Raw genomic sequence first — 22585 nt, forward strand, 5'->3', positions numbered from 1 at the left:
CTTGACTGGCTTGATTCAAAACCAGAATCAAGAAATCGTCAGAGAGCTCCATTTTATTCGCACTGAAAACGAGAAACTCAAGCAGGCGGTCGAGGAGAGAGATGTTCGCATCAAGAAGCTGGAAATTTTGGCTGAAGATCTCGACCAGTGCCGACGCGCAAATGAGCTCATCATTTCTGGATTACAACTGACGCCTGGCCCAGGGGACACAGTGGCACAACTGGCAATTGCTAAGCTGAAAGAGTATGGAATAAACATGGAACCGCTGGACATCCGTCGCTGCTTTCTGCTCCCATCTGGGGGGAGAGGACCGGCGACGGTGCTCATGAAGCTGGCAGACCATAAGACCAAGACTGCCCTGCTTAACCAGCGCCGCCACCTGAAAGGGTCGAAGATTTTTTTGAATGACAACTTAACTGGACGAAATGCCGAAATTGCAAGAACAGCACGTCAACTCGAGAAAGCTGGGAAAATAGCCAACACCTGGGTCTCGGATTGCAGGATCCCTGTCAAGACGCAAGATATGAAGATTAAAGCTATTACGAGTCTTGACCAACTGACTACAATAGCTGGATAACTGTAAATACTACACAGCCGACCAGTATAACAACTCGTGGATGACGACGGTAGCTGAAACCTATCAACGGCAGGAGTTACAAGAATCTTGAACTCATTAAGGATTATCTACTAAAGACAACAAAGGCTCTGACTTTAATTTGCACGGATATAACATGACACAAAAGTATCGGGCATCTAAGGGGGGAGGGGGTGTTGCAATTATGATTGACAATCTCCTGGAATGTATTACAATTGAACTCCTAATCCCCAATTGTAAAAACATAATTATCTGCTGTGTCTACCGAGCTCCTGATTCAAATGTCTAGTTTACTGAGTAAATGGAAAAGATACTGTATAAAAAGAATAATGAGCATGTTTTCGTTGTGGAGACATTAATCTTGGGATAAAACATGTACAGCATGTTGTTTGATTTTCTCATACATTCATGTCTGAGGAAACTGTTACAGTGACATTGTGTGCGCCAATTGTTGCCACCATGTACACCTCAGCAATGTATCCTTTTAAGAGACTTATAAGAAAAGCATTTTGAGTCGCTACTCACACCAGCTGTGATAACATGTCACACACATAGCCACTACAAAATGTTCCACAGCAAACAGATGCAAAAATGTCAGGGACATGACAAAGTCATAACCTTGTACGCACTAAAATTAATCGAGCTGCTTGACTGGACGCTAAGTTACTAAACCCAGATTGTTGACTGTGTTATTCTACAGTTTTGATGTATGTTCCATGCCTGAATGTCACATTTTGTAATTGTAATTTAAAAAAAAAAAAAAAAAATTTAAATAAGAGAAGAATTGAAAATTCAAAACATGATGACCAATAAGAGGTCATATTTTACAACCCAATTAAGTTCATAAAATAAAATAAAATAAAATTAAATTTTAAAAAATAACTAAAAAAAAATCTTAAGCACATTCACACACACATTCACACAGCTTTCAAAGACAAAAATGAAAATATTTCTGTATATAGAAGATGTAATTACATTCTTAGATCTCAGACTGTTGATACAATGCACATGTATGTGTCCCATAGTTTTTCAAATTCTTTTTAATTTCCTTGAGCGATGTAGGTCAGTCTTTCCATTCCTATGCCTTCCGAAAGTTCCTTAATCCATTGTCTTAGCGAGGGAGGTTCCATGTTCTTCCAGTTTAAGGCAACCACTCTTTGTGCATGCAGTAACCCAAAGTCTAACAATTTTCTCTTTTTTTTTTTTCTTTATTATTAATACATCCGTTAGATAAATCCCCATGCACATGTTTATTTTAAAAAGGAAGAGCAGATTATAGCAGCCATATAAAGAGCTCTAAATAGTTTTGGTGGGAATGTAGAGAGTTTGCTTTCATGAACTACAGTCCCACACAAGCCACTTCGAGATATGATTTAGAATGGGCAGGGAGCAGTTTGAAAGCCCCTTGTGTAGTTTAGAAAGATACATGCGATCATAAGAACATGTATTTAAGGTAGCTGACGGCATGTTATGTTTCTCTTTGAATCTCCAGCAAAGAGTGGCAACATAGGGCCTTCATAACAGCTCTCAAATGACATAATGAAAAGTTTCATTATTTCATTAAACCTACAAAAAGTTATATCTAACAATTAACGCTAATATGTCAGTTTACACTGTGAGGAACATAACGAGAAATGGAAGACCACAAACAATTCTTATTAACTAATTTGCTCCCAAAAACGTATAAATATGTTCTATTTTTAACTGCTTCAGTGTCCCAAAAACATATTTATACGTCTTTTGCGGGTTTGTTTGACAATAGGTATCGAGAGGTTCCCATGTATTTCAGATACAACGCAGAAAGCTCAAAACCCATTTTAAAGCAATAAAACTGGCCACTGGAGGGCCGTAGCCCATTTGGTAAGACCCCCAACCCAATTCAACCAGTGCAGCATTGAGTCCTTGCTGCTCGCCGAGCAGAGCCCGCGCCGCCGTGCTCGCCGCTCGCTCGCATCCCCCACACCCTCCAGTGTCCCGCACGGAAACGCACACAGCCAAACCAGTTCCCCCCCAGGAACACAAGTTCCCCAGGCGAACGAGGCAGTGGTCACCACAAAAGAAAGACTAAAAAAAAAAATCCATCTTTACGAGACAGGCGGCAATCAGGGAAAAGTTTAACCCGCTGTCGCGGCCCCCACGCCGTAATCTCTCAGTTTGTAAATAAATTGTTACTTTGCTATCACAAACTCTATTTGTCTGGTTGTTTTTGTTATTTTGTAAAAGGAAAACATTATTCAGATGTTTGGGATGTAACTAAAGCAAAAAATCGCTGTGTGAAAGTCAAAGTTATGTTTGAAATGTATGCGTTTACAAAAAGGTAATTTTCTCCGTTTTTTTCATCAGAAATTGGAAAATTGCTCAAACTAAGCTATTTTCTAATGCTGATTTCTAAAGAATGGAAAAATATATGAACTCACCTTTTTCTGCTGTTAGAAGAGAGTCTAATCTTTGTTTTGGTGGGTTCCATGTTTATACAGCAAAAGAACAGAATTTTCTGTGAGCCTCGCAAAATCAGTCAAAATCCAGTAAAATGGCCGGGAGCGAAGGGCCTTGATCCGGTGAAAATGGCTGGGAGTGAATGAGTTAAGGACAGAAGTGGCAGAGCAAGAAAAATATCAGAGATGCCAAGGTGAAGGGTGGTGTGCATGGTAAAAGAAAACCCACAGACTACAACCATAGAGCTACGGCATCATTTTACTTCAGAATGTGTCACTCTAGCCTTGCAAGCAAGACATTATTTCCTGATTCAATGAATCACCATGCAGTCCCGCTTTGCAAACCTCAACTGTCCAGCCACCTCCCTATTCATCTGATGTTCGCGCCAATCAGGAGAAAGAGGTGAGAGCTGCAGACGGGACCAGGAAGTTAATCTGATTGACTACAATGTTGGAGTGCAAAGCAGTCTCTGAAGTTTTGTCGGAAATACAATGAATTTCCTCATTAAAGGGAGACAAATGAACGCCACGAAAAGCTTTTCTTGACGGGAAACCATATTTTTCCTCTTCCGCAAGCCAATACGTCCGACTTTGACTAAATGTAGATTGGTCGCCTTCTGATGGTGAGCCAATCAGAGGATGTGAGACGTGACCAGGAAGCGACAAGCTGCTTGAATTTTATGGCAGAATGCAAAGCATTTTTTGTAGATAGGTCAATTATACAAGTTTTTTTTCTGAAATACTCTTAATTTCTGCATTAAGAGGATGGACGTCACTAAAAGTGTTTTTTTTTTTCTTTTTGACGAGAAACAATGTTTTCGTGGGTGTGACAAGAAGGAGCCATCGTCCAATCAACAGCCGTATATTTTTTTTGAAGGTTCCTCCCAAGAAACGGCCCTCGATTGGATCTTTCACAAATTGATATGTGAAATATACTCATAGCGGATATATATGGAACAATCATGCCATCATCTAACAATTTTAGCCCACTTTGCACAAATACAGCTGTATGGCAGAAGGATGTGTAAGAAGCCTTTTCTGCACATACTGTGTGCCACAAACAGACTCACTTAAGGTATGCAAAATAACATGTTGCTAGGCCAAGTTCATTTTGTATGCTGTGGGGCTGTGTGGCCACTCCCTGTACTGGGGATGATGCTAGAAATGAGGTGGCGGGGTTTTCACTCAATATCAACAGAATCTTGAGAAAAGTGTTCAACAAACAGTCACAATGTTTATCATGCCAGGGCTAGATAATCCAACAATACAATGACCGACAACATTGCTCAAATTCTACAATGGTATTCATATTCAGGAGCAAGTACAATGTTCTAGGAGAGCCATCCCAATCCCCAGGCCTGAATATATAATTGAAAATATGTGGGATGATCTGGCCTGGGTTGTCCATGATCGGCAACCATCATACTTAACGAAAGAACTAAACTGGAGATTTCTTGCAAAGAGGTCCAAAATACCTCTATGCATAATCAAGAATCTCTTAGGAGGTCATAAGAAACCTCTACAAGCTGTAATTTTGTCAACAGGAAGATCTACTGATTATTGATTCTTTTTTTTTTTTTCTTTTGGTGGTCCCCCAAATTTATGCATGTGGCTTCTTTTGTGCAAATAAATGTTGCACACTCACTGTGACTCCTGTAAAACCCTATGTATATATAATGTATGTGTATATACTGTATTTATTTATGTATTTAAAAAAAAATCTAAAAAAAAATAACAATAAAAATAACATTGTTTATCATATACTGGTCACTCATTTTAAGAAATGAATTCAACAAATAATTGTGACGCTTGAAGTGTACTGTATATGATTGGCAGCAATTTCACTGGTTAATTCAGACTTCCCTCATCTAAGGTTAACTTTTAAGTTCGAAAAGATTTTCACAGAGATCGTCCTTCACTGGCAGCAGTACCCCGCTGCACGAAGTCTGCTTTTAACCATTGAATTAATAACGACATGGAATTTGTAGTTTTGTAAATATGCAATGAGCACAGCTTCAAAGCGAATTGGCGCGATCAAAACTACACTACCCACAATGCAACACGAGCCACAATCGTTTCCGGAATTGGTGAGTGTCAAACATGTGTAAAACAGTAGATACACTGTGATGTAGCCGTTATGTTCTTTTTTTCTTGGTGTAAGTGTAACACAACATCCAGCTGAACAGAAGCTCAAGCTAGGACGCTATAGAACTACTATATTAGGGTGCGCGACATTTGCATGCACGTTTGTTTCTTTATACGTACCTATGTGCTACGATGTCAGGCGTTAGGTTCTATTGCACTCTTGTGTAGTGTGGAAACAACCCAAACGTTGATTAGTTTATTTATCTGTGCGGTGTGCGTTAACGTTTGTCGATTACTATTCTGTTCAACTTTGCACGGTGGTACTATCGTGTATTGTTATTGTACCTTCTCTTTGTCGGCATTTACAGGGACCACTGTCCACAACCCATTAGTTAATGAACTCATAGGGCACCTTGATCTTTCTGTCACAGTTATATATAAACATTATTACATATAAACGGTCTTCCCTTGAATTGAACAATGCTTATGCGATCGCGATTGCATATTCTGTAGATGTCAAAATATATACATGTTGAACAAATTAAATTTGAAAAAATTAGAAATTTTAGGATAACTAGGCTATACTGAAATGGTAGTTGGATTAAACACATTGATTTTTAATGGAATGTTTTCACCACAAAGAAGTATTTGTATAATCACATAAATATTTAAATATTGGTAATCTTTGAAAACACTCCAATCGTCAAATTTTAAAATTATTCAGCTAAAGTCTGAATAAACAAATTAATCAGTTCCGCATATTTGTATTAGCTATGTGACGTCTATTATTGGTAATAGATGCACTGCCGATTTTGCTGATTTTCCCACTTGCAAGCCATGTACAGGTCTGTAATTTGTATCATAAGTTCTCTTCAACTGTGAGGGACGGAATCTAATACAAAAATCCAGAAAATCACATTGTATAATTTTTAAATAATAAATTTGTATTTAACTGCATGAAATAAGTATTTGATACATTACCATCTAGTAAATATTTCTGCTCTTAGTTCTTTTTTAAGAACCCCTCCTGTTCTCCACTCATTACCGGAAGTAACTGCACCTGTTTGAACTTGTTACCTGTATGAAAGACACCTGTTCATATGCTCAAACAAACAAACAAACTCCAACCTCTCCACAATGGCCAAGACCAAAGAGCTGTGTAAGGACATCAGGGATAAAATAATAGACCTGCACAAGGCTGGGATGGGTTACAGGAAAATAAGCAAGCAGCTTGGTGAGAAGGTAACAACTGTTGGAGCGATTATTAGAAAATGGAAGAAGTTCAAGTTGACGGTCAATCTGCCTCGTTCTGGGGCTCCATGCAAGATCTCACCTCGTGTGGCATCACTGATCATGAGGAAGGTGAGGGATCAGCCCAGAACTACACTGCAGGACCTGGTCAATTACCTGAAGAGAGCTGGAACCACAGTCTCGAAGAAAACCATCGGAAACACATTACGCCGTCATGGATTAAAATCGTACAGTGCACGCAAGGTCCCGCTGCTGAAGCCAGTGCATGTCCAGACACGTCTGACGTTTGCCACTGACCATCTGGATGATCCAGAGGAGCAATGGGAGAAGGTCATGTGGTCGGATGAGACAAAAATGGAACTTTTTGGTCTAAACTCAGCTCGTCGTGTTTGGAGGAAAAAGAAGGATGAGTACAACCCCAAAAACACCATTCCAACCGTGAAACATGGAGGAGGAAACATCATTTTTTGGGGCTGCTTCTCTGCCAAGGGTACAGGACGACTGCACCGTATTGAGGGGAGGATGAATGGGGCTATGCATCGCCAGATCTTGGCTGACAACCTCCTTCCTTCAGTGAGAACCCTGAAGATGGGTCGTGGCTGGGTCTTCCAGCATGACAACGACCCAAAGCACACAGCCAAGGCAACTAAAGAGTGGCTCTGTAAGAAGCATCTTAAGGTCCTGGAGTGGCCTAGCCAGTCACCAGATCTGAACCCGATAGAAAATCTATGGAGGGAGCTGAAAGTCCGTGTTGCCCGGCAGCAGTACCGAAACCTGAAGGCTCTGGAGAAGATCTGCATGGAGGAGTGGGCCAAAATCCCTGCTGCAGTGTGTGCAAACCTTGTCAAGGACTACAGGAAACGTTTGGTATCTGTAATAGCAAACAAAGGTTTCTGTACCAAATATTAGATTCGATTTTTGTGCCGTATCAAATACTTATTTCATGCAATTAAATGCAAATTTATTATTTAAAATCATACAACGTGATTTTCTGGGTTTTTGTATTAGATTCCGTCCCTCACAGTTGAAGAGAACTTGTGATACAAATTACAGACCTCTACATGCTTTGCAAGTGGGAAAACCAGCAGAATCGGCAGTGTATCAAATACTTGTTCTCCCCACTGTACACAATCTTTGGATAGAGCGCCACTTAAGTTCATCAAATTAAAAAAATATTGTTTTCCAGGGTCTCTGGTTGTCCTGTATGCTAATTAAAGCACGCCTGCATACATCCAACATGCTAATATTTAGTTAACTGCTCCCATGTCATGTTTCTCCTCTACCACACAGGCATGTTTTTGTTTCCATAAACAGACTTATGGAAAAAATATGGCTGCAAATATGTACTTTTATATAAAGGACTAAAAACATGCTACGAAGCAAACTAAATATTGGGAAGAAAGTGAATTGTTTTAAGTTGATTTTAAGTTTTCCATCTGTTTCAAAACTTTCTGCTTGGTCATATATACAGTTCAGGTGTAAATGCCTGAAAATTAAAGTGCAACTTTTGATCCCTTGTCTGACATACAGTGTATCACAGAAGTGTGTACACCCCTCGCATTTCTGCGGATATTTAGGTATATCTTTTCATGGGACAACACTGACAAAATGACACTGACAGTTTGAAAAGTAGTCTGTGTGCAGCTTATATAATAGAGTTCATTTATTTTCCCCTCAAAATAACTCAAAATATAGCCATTAATATCTAAACCTCGGGCAACAAAAATGATTACACCGCATGGGATCTACGTACATCCCTAAATGTCCAAATTGAATACTGCTTGTCATTTTCTCGCCAAAATGTCATGTGACTCGTTACAGGAATGCTGACACCATTGCTGCAGAGATTGAAGAAGTGTGGCACCACCATGCTTGACTGTAGATATGACACACTTAACTTTGTACTTCTCACCAGCCACACATGCTTGAGAATTAATCGTCTCATCAGACCATAGGACCTTGTTCCAGTAATCCATGTGCTTTGTTGACATGTCTTGAGCAAACTGTTTGCGGGCTTTCATGTGTACCGTCTTCAGAAGAGGCTTCCTCCTGGGGTGACAGCCATGCACACCAATTTGATGTAGGGTACGGCGTATGGTCAGAGCACTAACAGGCTGACCCCCAACCGCTTCAATCTGCAGCAATGCTGACAGCAGTCCTGTAACGAGTCACATAACATTTTGGTGGGAAAATGACTAGCAGTACTCAATTTGGACATTTAGGGATGTACGTAGTTTCTATACGATGTACTCACTTTTGTTGCCAGGGGTTTAGATATTAATGGCAATATTTTGAGTTATTTTGAGGGGAAAATAAATGAACTCTTATTATATAAGATGCACACAGACTATTCATTGGGTCAAAGTGTCATTTTGTCAGTGTTGTCCCATGAAAAGATAAACTTAAATATCTGCAGAAATGCGAGGGGTGCACGCACTTTTGTGATACACTGTATACAATGTGTATTCACAGGAAACCCCAGAAAATTTCAATCAACAAAAAGTAATTGCTCCAAGATATTTTTTTTCTAGTGTGTAAAATGTTGGGCTTCTGCAGTATTTGAAAACCACAAAAAGAACATGGATGAACATCTGAAATAGATGACAGACCCAAATCATTACATCTTTGCCATTTGCAACTGTTGCACTTAACGAGAATATTTCTTTTGCACAAAAAACCCACAAAACAAAACAAAAACAAAAAACAACTGTGTTGTAATTCTTCTGAGATGGGGTTATGGGGTTAAATACCTCCATTTTAATTCTCTAATTTGTGACTTTGTGTGTCATCACAGAAGCTTTCAAATGAGTTCCAGGTTGGGTAGGTCAAAGTCAAGCCATGGAGAAGATGGTAGGAGCCTCACCCCAAGCTGCATATTAATGCTCTGTGTCTCCCCTTTGCTGAATTTCACATTACAAATCACATCCTTATCCCTTTTTCCACCCACAGGCAAGTGTGTGACTTTCTGACTTCGTTTTGCAACTCACTGCACCACCTGGAATCAATCCTCTCAGGTATACAGAACACTACAGAATGGAACTGCACCAAAAATTATTGTTGTGCTACATATTTACTAGGTTTATTACAAATTAAAAGCTCATTTCAAAGCTAATTTAAATAGTTATAGTTTACCTGCATTTGGGCAGTTAGTCAAAATCACTCTTAAATTTACGATTTGGAGTTCAACCCAAATTGCAATGACTCTAAATACGTCCTGTCAGCATGAAAACAGTGTGATTTAAAAGCCAGAGCTAAAAGTACAGTGTAAGACATGAGTAAAATATCACAGGTTAAGGTGCTGCACATGATCATATTCAGTGGATATGGAATTTCTACAAACCCTCATTAAAATGCAAGATTTTTAAGATAAAAATTAGACAAAACACTAATCACTCTGACACATTTTTATACTCTGTACAATTTAAAGTTGCTGTAAAAAATAAAATCAATTAAAAAAGATGGAAAAAGTAAGAACGTGCTACTGTTAACAAGCCTATATAGCAACTATATAACTATATAAGCTGCAACATTTCTTCTGCATTTATACCCTGAAATGTTTATAATGAAGTGGTTTATTTATTGACTTTTTTGACAAACTTATTTTCTCATTTAAAAAATAATTTCATTTTAGTCTTGGTACATCATGATGATGTTGCCACTTAGTATCAAAGCTATAACCACTAGGGCAGGGGTGGGCAGATTATGCGGGATTTTTTTTCCAACCCATTTTTTCTTTAATCTGGTGTTTTACAAGTCAAATCATTTTGTTTTCAGCACTTATCTTAAAATAAACTCCATATTATATTTAGAAATAAAACAAATTAAACACCGACAAAAATGTGCATGCAGAAGGGTTCATAGCCTCACCACAATGGAGAATATTCTGCATTTCATGACTTTAGGTCCATAAGTATTAGAAACATTGTTGTTCCTCCTACAAATTTAACTGAGAATATGAAACCATAATGATTTGTTAAACTTCTAAAATAACTTGCTCAATTTATTGAAAGCCTTCCTAAAATATCTTAGTAGTTTTAGCCGGCAAGACCACAGACTGTTCAGAAGATAATTAATACAAATTCACTATTAACCCTTTAAGGCCAGCAATATGAAGCAATCATCAGGGAATCCCAAAATCTGAAAAATAAGGTCCTAATGAAACCTTTTTTTCAAATTTGTAAAAAGAAAAAACAAAATGAATATGTGTAATAAGCGCTCAGATATTTCTAACCCTTGCTAAATCCTGTTTGTTTTTTTCATGGAACCTGCAGATACATGTGTTGACTTGCATCCATCATTTTTTTCCCCAAAAAGAAATGTCAAAATTCTGAATTAGTCTCAAAATCATGAAATGTTACGTTTATCAAATGTGATGCATTTGGCAATATAGGGTTAAATGACCTTGGCAACCTTAGGAAAAGTGACACGGTGATGTAGGTCTTCGACTTTAGTTATAAAATCTCATAAAAGCATATACTTTACTTGTTTGATAAAGTATTTGTGTAATTATGTGAATCTCCCAAGCGACTGTACAGTCTTTGAAGTGATGGGAGAAAACCAATGCGCCCCTTTTAACTGGAAGACTGATTCGGCATTATATAGGCTCCCTCGTTGTATATTCCACCTCTTTTTCTATTACTGTGAGTTATTTTCTTTGTTTTCTCACTGGGTGTCCTCTTTCTGTCACTCCAATCAACCTTTTTAATTACTCTTGCTATGCGCCACCCAATGCCTTCTTGTCACCTCTGGGAGTCTGTGAAAGGGGAACAGAATGTAATAGGAATGCTGGGCCTGATGGCAGGCAAGCGGCTCATTGGGGAGGCTATGACGAGACTGGGGGCTGTGCTGCTGTGGTTATACAAGGCCTTCGGAACTCACTACTGCCAGCTCATCTCCTTGTTTTCCTGCTGGCTGGATTGCTAGTGTCATGATAAATTGTTTTCTTTCAGTCCAGTCCTATCTTGATTTGTCTTAACAGCATCATACATACCCTGGGAAAATATATTTTACAAGTTTATCAAATACGTGTTTTCTGTTGAGAAATCATTTTTTGCCCAACCTCTTTTAGTTGTCTTTAAACTACCACACATGAAAAAACGAGAATTTCGTCTGGGTGTTTTATTTTTAATGTGTTACCAAATAATTTGACAAAACATACTATAGGTAGTGTTATAATTTTATTTACAAAGTATATACACACACAATAACAACAGTGTTTGTAGCCCTCTGTTAATAGACCAAAACTCACAATGGTCATACGGGTGTAACGGTACACAAAAATCTCAGTTCGGCATGTACCTTGGTTTTGAGGTCACGTTACGTACATTAATAAAACAAAATACAAAATATAAATGTGCTAGTTGTTTATAACACACCTTTGTGCTTTCAACAATATGAACATTAGCCTATACAAAGCTAGAATTCTGCTCAAAAAGTAGCGGTTATTTAAAGATAATCCAACAGCAATTTGCCTTTCAGACCCCCCGTATTGGTCAGCTTTCTTTCTGAAAGAAAGAAGAAAAAAGAAGTCCTGCGCTAAAGAGAAAATCAATCCCAATGACAAAGATTTTAACATGTATTTTACAAATGAAATGCCTCAGTGAATCATTTTTTTTCCTGATGAACGGTTTTCAAAAGCTTTATTGGTGGATTTTCTCGAGTTAAAGCGCCACACAGAAATTGATACATTTAATTGTGTAAGCAGGATCTGTGCTCATTTCAATTTATTTTATTTAAATGGGCTATTATTTATTTCATTATGTGTTTATATTTTACAAATGTGCTGTAGTATTCATTTATATTGTATATTTTATGTTGTATAACTTTAGTTCCTATGTGAATATTAGTTCCTACTTGTTTTGTTGTGGTAGGAATGTTTTGTATTGAACACGGGGCCGTGTTGGTTATTATTATAGCAGAGAAGACTGCAGTAAATCAACAACGACAAGTCAACTGTGTCCCAATCTACCACTCAAGAGATCTGATGGACTCAAACAGTGGGTTACGAATGCATATTAGTTTAAAAAAACGACCGGATCCACCGTATTTTCACACGACTGACTTCCGGTCTGCCCGATCCTAGCTACCGGTAGTAGTATTGACGCAGGAGGGTCGCGTCTCGCGTCAAGTAATAAACTCTGCCTTTCTTTTTGCGTGCGTCTTGTTAAGCTGCTTCTGGGACGCGTCTAGCACGCGGCCGCACTGCAACTGGTGTCCATTGGCTGATTGACTTTAACACCCGCGTTTCACTGCGTTCTCGCGGCGGCCACGTTGTCGTGCCGTTGACGTTTCTGGGTTATACTGTCCTACCGTATAGTAGAGAAGATGGAGTAAATATAATCTACACAAAGAAACTGTAACCCGATCGACTCACAGCCTCGAAAAGTAAGGGTTACATTACGTCAGAAACTCGTTCGGTATGCCTCCGTTCCGAACTGAGCACCACGTACCGAAACGGTTCAATACAAATACATGTACCGTTACATCCTTAATCAGTAAATAAACTTAAAATTAAAAAAAAAAAAAAGAAGAAATATATTCTGAAAATTGACCAATGAAAATCAGACATTGGTTTTAAATTGTGGTTCTGCACATTAACTACTGAAACAGCATGAACTTAATCATAATTTTGACTAAATACTTTGTTAAGTGAATTCAATGAGTTTTGAAATTCTAAATAAGGCTCCCAAAGCTCTTAACAAGTTGGCCCTGTCCTTGTGAGCTAACATTTCCAGTTCAGAGTCAGAATGATCTTTGTTTGCATAGTATTTGTATGTTGTAAACATACTTTTTCATGTATCCATTGGTTTGAGCCATGAGTATCACAGATAGCAATGCATGATAACAAACTGTACATTCAGGACACAACACTTACTGTAAGTAAAAATAATCATGAAGCTGGTTGTCTTAGGTTACAACAGGTACTTCTCCAGGCAATTTTAGGCTGCTTCCACAGTTGCTCAGTAGGATTTGAATGAGCGCATATATGAATGACTATTTCAGAATAATGAGATGTTTTGCTTTTAGCAATATTTTAGTTTTTTTTAATAGCTCTGTGTTTTGCATTATAATCATGCTGTGACGACCACACTTTTTGACACAATGTAGCACATTTCATTCCAGAGCATCTCAATAGTGTTAATATTTAATTTAGTACAACCTTCTTGTTGCATAGTTGGATTGGCTCCTTGATTACGACATGAAATGGAATGATCGCAAATTAGAAGGCTATCTAAAGGTTGTGCTGTTGCTGGGCACAAATAGTGCCCTAAAAGTGCTTGTGTTAAGTGTTTGCTTATTAATCCTCTGAAGGCGTAGACCACAATAGAATAGATTATTTTCCTACTAAAAATAATTGTATTATAGCTATTATTTCTTTAATTACACTTCTTTCAGTTTTTGTGTTGCAACAAACATTACTTGTTGGGTGGTCTGTTTTTATCACCTTGAGAATATGAAAGCAGTAAAATTGGGATCCCCATCATACATTTGAAATTGTAAAACGTGTGTAAAATAACATTCATGGACAAATCAATCATTTTTTAATCAGGATCTGGGATAAACGCCATTTTTGTCACTAAATATAAATTGAGTCCCTTTAGGAGCCGGCGACGAAAAAAGTGTTGATTTTGTAGAGAACAATCCTAAATTCTGCAGCGATCAATCTTGATTCCGCAACTTATAACCATAACGAATAGTTTTTCCCGTGGACATTAAAAAAAAGCATTTATAAAGCAAATGAATGCACAAATTTTCTACTGAAAATTATTTACAATACCACAACAATCTCTACTGGATGACTACTTCTGAACAGAGATAGTCACAAATTGGTTTATTTACATTTCAAAAACCAGAAGACATTCATTTACAAATGTGATTGCACTTTAGTTTACATATTTAAATGTTCAGATATTAAGATTTGAATGAGGCAAAATAACATGTTTTTTCTCTCAAATATTTTGGATGTACTGTAATTATTTTCCGTATAAAAATTAATTTGGTTTTCAAAAAGTCTTATTTTCAAACTTGAGTCTTGAAAGAGGGGTCATCTTATAATCAGGGCCGTCTTATATTTGGGCCAATACTGTACTTGAAGTGTAAAATGTAATAAGTTATAGACTCAAAGCAAACATATGTACAAAATAAATGATAAAGTGCACCAACCAAAAATATGATATAAAGTGATGAAAAAGCTGGCAGTGTTTGGCCGCCTGGGTCACCGCGGCCAAACACACATAATTGTCATGGAGGTTCTGCCATTTTTTTTTTATGCATTCGCTGACTTCCAGCCCCGCATTTTCAGCAACCTCCTTTCACGAATTGCTTGCCATTTGGCAATCTTTATAATGCCTTGACGAAACATTGTACAGGTGGTCGTACTTGCGGACCTCTTTGAAGATCCTCTCGTTGGCTTGGTCCATTTGTGTGTGGCACAAAAATGTTTGTAAATGGCGGCGATTTCGTGCTGAACCAGAAGCAACAGTCTGAGCGGACCAATCCTTATTTTGTTTTTAGTTTTGTTTGGTCTGTTTCCTTGAATTGTGTAGTTGTGGCTTGGACCTTGAGTATGTTAATAAAATCTATCTATATCAATCACAGTACATTTACGTCAAGTCATAACGCGTTGACGTGACACATAGACGGCGTAGGTCTGTCGCCGAAGCATAACTCCGGCTTAATAATGCATAAGGCGTTTTTGAAAAGTGTGACTGCGTGGCAAAGAAGCACCGCAGGTATGAAACAGCACTTGAAAGGCAAACATTTTTTTTTATTGTTAGCTGTCTGCTGGGAGGTCGGCATTGCAAATGAGAATATGTTCTCAAGTGCCTTACCTGTATAAATCGTTAAATAAATGTGGGAATCATTGATGAGGAGGAAGCAAACTCAACAGTGGGGTAAGTCACTAGCATGTGGGGGTGTCCAGCTTGACAGTTGGCAAAAAATTTTCAATAGAAGTGGCAGAACGATCTTGCTTGAAATGTTTATATTGCACTCCCTACAGTTTTTGAGAGCCAGTATCTCAGAAACCACTCAGAGTATGAGTAAAGGTTTTCATATGCGTTCATTATTCACGCAAATGTGCATCGAGTGAATAAATTTGATCTAAGTCCAAGCTGCAAATATTTTTCAACTTTGTTTGAGTTCATATTAAATGAGCCAACTGTATTTATACGGCTCCTTCTTGAATGGCTTTCTGATTTAAAAAAAACAATCTCTCTGTTGCTTTGGGTCCTAATCTGACATATCCAGCATGAGTTCACCTAAATCAGCCCCACACCCCTATCCCAACTTTCTACTTTTGTAGTAGCAAAGAACGGAGGTACTTTACACTGAACAATGGTCCAGGTAGATGCTGATGCCATCTGCTCATTATCCACACATCCCCTTTCTTTCTCTTCTAAAATACAACTAGTGTCTGTCGTTGTCTATTTGAAGACCCGTTGTGAAAAAAAAATATTCACTTACAACTAATAAAATGTTTCCTATGTTAAAGATAACCTTGTAAAATATTTTATTTTAATGTAAGGATACCTAGAACTAGTTCTGCTCTCCTCTAATATTGTTTTATAACTTTGCTGCAAGACAAAACAAGATGAATGTGGTTCTTTGAGGCACATAATAATGTGTGTATCCTGTCTAAAAACTGTTTACGGATGCATTACAGACACATGATAGAAATCAGTCATCAGGTTGTTTTTGAATTGGTTACTTACATGCATTTAAAAGAAATATATATCTATCATTATTACCAAAGGGCTTATCTTGTCGTGTCTACTAAAAGATCAACTCTCCCGACATGTCATGTCAGACACATGCACAAGAGAACAAATGAATATTTTGCTCCCTATGCCACTCAAACCAGCCTGCTCAAGTAGGGAAATGATGGGTTTGACTAGTTGGAACAAAGTACACCTTAAAATAACCTCTAGTCAAACTCTTGTTATTTCGGGAATGTGTTGGATTAATCTTTTTTCATTTGCATTGCAAACATGTCTGGCTTTTCAGTTTACTAAAATTCCATTAAATCCATGAGAAATTAACCCAACCTTGGATTGGACCAGGGATCTCTCAATGCAGTTATTCCAGATTATATTGTCACTAGGTGAGGCCCAATGATAGCTGAAAAGCAAAGTGAGTAAGTACAGTAGCCGTATCGTGTCAAATGCAAATTGATAAATGACGAGGAGTGGTAGTCCTTGTAGCAACTCAAAGTGATTCTCAGTAGATTGTTTGCCCCCCATGTGCTTTTACGCATACTTGACAACGTAGGTGCATGCTCCGTTTGAGACGACGGATGGTGATCTGGGGGATCTCCTCCCAGATCTGGACCAGGGAATCACTGAGGCTCCTGGACAGTCTGAGGCGCAACCTGGCAGCGCTGGAGGGACCCAAACATAATAGTAAATAGGTGTTCTGTTGGGTTTTGGTCATGTGAATGTGGGGGCTAGTCAACGGTATCAATTCCTTCATCCTCTAGGAACTTTCTGCATACTCCAGCCACACGAGGTCAGGCATTGTCGTGGACCAGGAGGAACTTATGTCCCACTGCACCTGCGTAGGTGCTGACAATGGGTCCTAGGATTTCATCGCGATAACTAATAGCAGCCAGGGTGCATTTATCTAGCATGTAGAAGTCTTTGCATCCTTCCAGGGATATGCCTTCCCAGACAATCACTGACTCACCACCAAACTGGTCATGCTGAATGATGTGGCAGGCAGCATAACGTTCTCAACAGCATTTCCAGACCCTTTCATGGCTGTCACATGTGCTCAGGTTGAACCTGCTCTCATTAGTGAAGAGAACAGGGTGCCAGTGGTTTAGTTGCCAACTCCGGTGGTCTTTGGCAAATACCAATCAATAGAGCAGGGGTGGGCAAACCGGTCCTCGAGGGCCGCAGTGGTCCTGGTCTTTGTTCCAGCTGACCCAGCACAGATAGTGTAACCAATGAGTTTTCAGCAGAAATGAGAAGCACCTGACTGCAATCGACTGATTGCACTTGTAAAACAGCAGATTGGTGAAAATGTGTCCTCTTAACTCATTCACTCCCAGCCATTTTCACCGGTGCAACTCACTTCGCTCCCGGCCGTTTTACTGGATTTTGACTGCTTTTGCAAGGCCAACAGAAGATTCTGTTTTATTGCTATATAAACATGGAACCCAACAAAAGAAAGATTACTCTCTCAGCAGGAAAAAAGTTAGTTCATATCTTTTTTCATTCTATAGAAATCAGCATTAGAAAATAGCTTAGTTTGAGCAATTTTCCAATTTTTGATGAATAATTTGTAATTTGTAAAATGTATGCTTTTTGTGAAAGCATACATTTCAAACATAATTATGACTTTAGCACAGCTATTTTTTGCATTTTCCTTTTACAAAATAACATTAAAAAAAACAAACAAATAGAGCTTTTGATAGCAAAGTAACAATTTACAGGTATTTACACATAACTGAGAGATGACGCTGTGGCTGCGACAGCCGGGGTAAACTTTTCCCTCATCGACGCCTGTCTCCTACAGATGGATTTTTTGAGTCTTTCTTTTGTCGTGACCACTCCCTCGTGGCAGAGTTCGCCTGGGGAAATTGTGTTCCTGGGGGGGAACTGGTTTGGCCGTTCGCATTTCTGTGCGGGACACTGGAGGGTGCGGGGGACACGAGCGGCCGACAGCGGCGGCGCGGGCTCTGCTCGGCGAGCAGCACGGACTCAACGGTATCGTCCGCTGCACTGGTGGTCCCAGTCGTTCTGCTTGGTCGTCCCGCGCCTGGCATCTGGGGTATTCTCCCGGTTGTTTTGTGCAGTCGTTCGCCGCCTGGCATCCTGGACGTCCATTCGGTCGTCTTCCGCCGGCGCCCCGGCCGTGCGGCCCGGCCGTTCGTTCCGTTGGATCAGGTTTCGGGTCTTACCAAATGCGCTACTGCCCTCCAGTGGCCAGTTTTATTGCTTTAAAATGGATTTTCAGCATTGTGCTTTGGAGCTAAGTTCAGTCAGAACCCAGAGATGTCTCGTGTGGAAAACAAACGTATTAATACGTGTAAATACGTCTTTGGGACACTGAAATAATTGAAAATAGAACATATTTATCTGTTTTTGGGAGCAAATAAGTTAATGGGTTGAAACAATAACCCGCACCCACTGCGGCCCTTTGTTGAATAGTTTGCCCACCCCTGCAATAGAGCCTACTACAGGACATTGGACTCTCAGGCCACCATCATGTAGCCTGTTTCTGATTTATTGGTCAGAAACATTCACAACAGTGACCTGCTGGAGGTCATTTTGTAGGGCTCTGGGAGTGCTCATCCTGTTCTCCCAGATCATGCCACAGCATCTCAATGGGGTTCAAGTCTGGACTTTGACTTGGCCACTCAAGAACATGTATTTTGCTCTTCTGAAACCATTCTGAAGTTGATTTTCCTCTGTGTTTTGGATTATTGTCTTGTTGCAGCATCCAACCTCTTTTTAGCTTCAACTGTCTGACAGACGGCCTCAGGTTTTCCTGCAAAGCATCCTGATAAACTTTTGAATTCATTATTCCAATAATGATTACAAGTTGTCCAGGCCCTGAGGTAGCAAAACAGCCCCAAATCATGATGCTCCCTCCACCATGCTTCAAGGTGGGGATGAGGTGTTGATTTTGGTGAGCTGTTCCATTTTTCCTCCACACATGACATTGTTTGTTACTTCCAAACAATTCAACTTTGGTTTCATCAGTCCACAAAATACTTTACCAAATCTTCTGTGGAGTGTCCAAGTACCTTTTTGCGAACATTAAATGAGTAACAATGTTTTTTTTTTTTTTTTTTTTTTTTTTTTTTTTTTTTTTTTTTATACAGCAGTGGCTTCCTCCCTGGAGGCTTCCCATGAACATCATCCTTGGCCATAATTTTACTTATAGTTGATGTGTGCACAGAGATATTGGACTGTGCCAGTGATTTCTGTAATTCTTTAGCAGACACTCTAGGGTTCTTTTTTACTTCCCTGAGTATTTTGCGCTGAACTCTTGGCGTCAGCTTTGGTGGACAGCCACTCCTTGGGAGAGAAGCAACAGTGCCAAACTCTCTCGGTTTGTACACAACTTTTCTGACTGCCGATTGATGAACATCCAGACTTTTAGAGATGATTTCGTATCCTTTTCCAGGTTCATAGAAATCAATCTTTGATCGCAGGTCTTCAGACAGCTCTTTTGACCGAGCCATGATGCACATCAGACAATGATTCTCATCCAGACAATTCTTATCAGGTGTGTGTTTTACAGTGGGCAGGGCAGCTTTAAACCACTCATCAGTGATTGGGCACACACCTGACTTAAACTGTTTGCTAAAAATTAGTTTCAATTGCTCTTTAAGTCTACTTAGGCAGAGGGTTTACTTACTTATTTTCCCCCTTCTGTCATTGTTTGCGTGCGGTCCTCATTATATTATGAAATCCTATAAATGTTTGGGTGGTCTTAGTTAAAGCAGACACTGTTTTTACATGTGTGTGATTTTGACACAGATCACATTTGATGGTGATTTTATGCAGAAATGTGAACAATTCTAAAAGGTTCAGATACGTTTTCATACCACTCTATATTTTGTTTTTCTCTAATTCTTGCTTCATAAAATTTTAAATTGTCAGGTAATTACTAAAAAAATATGAGTCAAAGAGATGTGTTGTTTTATCACATTTTTCAAAAGTATTAACTTTCCACAAAACAATCACAAGCCTTGCCCATTTAGTTACAAGAAATGTTTTAGATTTGAAATAAATCAGACATGTCCAAAGTCCGGCCCGGGGGCCAAATGCGGCCCGTGGTCAAATTTCATCCGACCCCAGCCTCTGTCATAAAATCAATAACGTCTGGCCCACACACAGACTTAATAAATTGGTCAGCAGTACTGCTGCCAGCATATGAAGTATCTTACACACTAAATGCTGCTCCTCATTTACCCAGTAAAATGCAGCAGCACTCTAAGCAACATTATCCCGTGTGACCCTTTACTCCCAATTTTCTAAAATGGTGACAATCAACAACAACAAAAAGTTGACTGCGATGGCCGACGCATCAAGGATAGGTGGAAATTGAACTATTCTTGACTAAAATACGCAACAACCGTCTGCCTCATTTGCAAAAAGACAGTCGCTGTTTTTAAAGATTTCAATGTGAGGCGCCAAACAAGACACGCTGACATGTACGACAAGATTATAGGGAAGATACGAAGCGAGAAATTGAAGCAACTTGAAGCTAGTTTAATTTCACAGCAGCTGTATTTCGCAAGAGCCCGAGAGTCGAAAGAGAACGCCACAAAGGCTAGTTGCGAGATTGTTGAAATTATTGATAAAAAAAAAAAATGATAAAGCAAATGTGACACACAGAATGGCTAGCTAAAATTTGCTTAAATATATTGTTCTACATAAAGGACGTCAGCCAAGGTCGGCCCCCCACATTTTTACCACACCAAATCTGGCCCCCTTTGCAAAAGGTTTGGACACCCCTGAAATAAATGATCATTCTTTATTGATTCAACTTAATCTGCCTGTGGAATGGATTTGACAAGCCTATATTACATATATACAAATTCTATATTGTTGCAGGTAACATGTAAATTTCAACTTTACAAGGTAGACGGCATTTATATACAGTGTAGAAGATGGATGGATTTATTTATTTTTTGTTGTAAATTACTTAGATACAGTGCATTATACAATGATTCACTGTTGAGATGATTTCCAAACATGGGACATCTGAAGCCATCATCTCTGAACATGCTCTCCATATTTCTCCCATTACTCCCTGGCAGGAAGTGGCCCTGTTGGTCCCTCATCTTAGTTAATGGTGGCTGAGTGGCACTCAGGCCTCTCATATAATGACCCGTAATGCATAAAAACTCACCCCATGGGTAATTTTCTGCCTCTCTTAATCCTAATGTACATTTCCCAGTCTCTTCCAAATGTGGCATAAAGCCCAAAGAGAAATAACAGAAAAACAAACTTTGCAATAGTAGAAATGAAATTGTGGATGCTAGGCTCGTTGTGATCAATCTTTCCCACTAGAGAAAGAGTAAACTATAATCAATTTGTCAAAACAAAATGAGTGTTAGGAAGTGAAGCCAATTAAAATGTAGAGCTACAGAACACTAAAAACATAAACATATTAATGATTCCATAATACTATACTGTACTGTACTATTTTATGTTGTATGGGTTTTTAATATATATTTTGTTATCATGACTGCATTTGGGTAGCCTTCTTGTTTCATCCTCAGTAAACAAAGAAAAAAATAAAATCCTTTCATTAAAGATTGCTGTGAATGAGAGAGGGGTGCAAATAAAGTTTGTAGTGAAGAGATAATGCTGTGTCTTTTTATTCCTCAATATAAATATCCATCCTCAATATTCCTCAATTATTTTTCAAGGCGTCGGTCAGAAAATTATTTACTAGATTTTTTATTTTCACAGCCAGTTGGTGGTGACAAAATAGTTGAATGTTAGTGTGCATTCTATACATAAGTATGCCCTGGACCTCAGCGTGAAGAAAATGTTCCTAAACTTGATCTCTTACTGATAGACTGCCTCTGTCATTTGGACTCAGTGATTTATTACGCTCTCAATTCAACATAGGGATTGTCGTTGTCAGGGTAGGGTCTCTTAACGGCCACCACACAAGATGGAATCACATTCAACACTCAATAACCTATCTTCTCCTTGAGGGCCCACTAAGTAAATTGCCGGATATACCGCAACTGTCGGTATGCCCCTCAAGTAAAAAGCACAATAAGCAATGATAATGCAACACTAAAAACAAGGGACTTCTTAAGATATGTCAATTTGCATGTAATGGCTGAATAAAATTTGTTGGTTTAATCTTTTAGGTGAACTTCCCAAAATTAAACAACTTTTTCTTGAAATTCACATCCACATCCGCTCCATTTGCTCTTTCAGCTCTTGGTACTTCTCCCCCTTCTCGTGTTCCTACTTTCTGATGTTGGCATCCTCTAGTATTGCCACATCTATCACCGTCTCTCTATCTTGTTGTTTGGTCACCACCACTATGTCTGGTTGGTTAGTCCGGAGCTGTTTTTCGATCTGGAAGCTGGAAGTCCCACAGAGTCTTGGCCTTGTTTTCAGCCACTCACTGTGGTGTGGCCGATTGGGATCTGGGCACTTTTATTCCATACTGGTTACAGATGTTCCTGTATATTATCCCAGCCACTTGGTTGTGTCTCTGCATGTACGCTGATTCA

General features: G+C 39.0%; 1 protein-coding gene across 4 annotated transcripts in view; it reads left to right on the plus strand.

Moving 5' to 3' along the window:
- Window positions 1-5092: 5092 nt before the first annotated feature.
- Window positions 5093-22585, plus strand: part of fhit (fragile histidine triad diadenosine triphosphatase) — a 140726-nt gene continuing 123233 nt past the window's right edge. For 2 of the 4 annotated variants that reach the window (XM_057846249.1, XM_057846246.1), the window contains exons 1-3: window positions 5134-5254; window positions 9161-9216; window positions 9316-9380. The gene's annotated coding sequence lies outside the window, so the exon portion shown is untranslated. The other 2 variants (XM_057846248.1, XM_057846247.1) reach the window with 2 other exon arrangements.

This window comes from Corythoichthys intestinalis, chromosome 9 (assembly GCF_030265065.1).
Source record: "Corythoichthys intestinalis isolate RoL2023-P3 chromosome 9, ASM3026506v1, whole genome shotgun sequence".
Lineage (NCBI taxonomy): Eukaryota > Metazoa > Chordata > Actinopteri > Syngnathiformes > Syngnathidae > Corythoichthys > Corythoichthys intestinalis.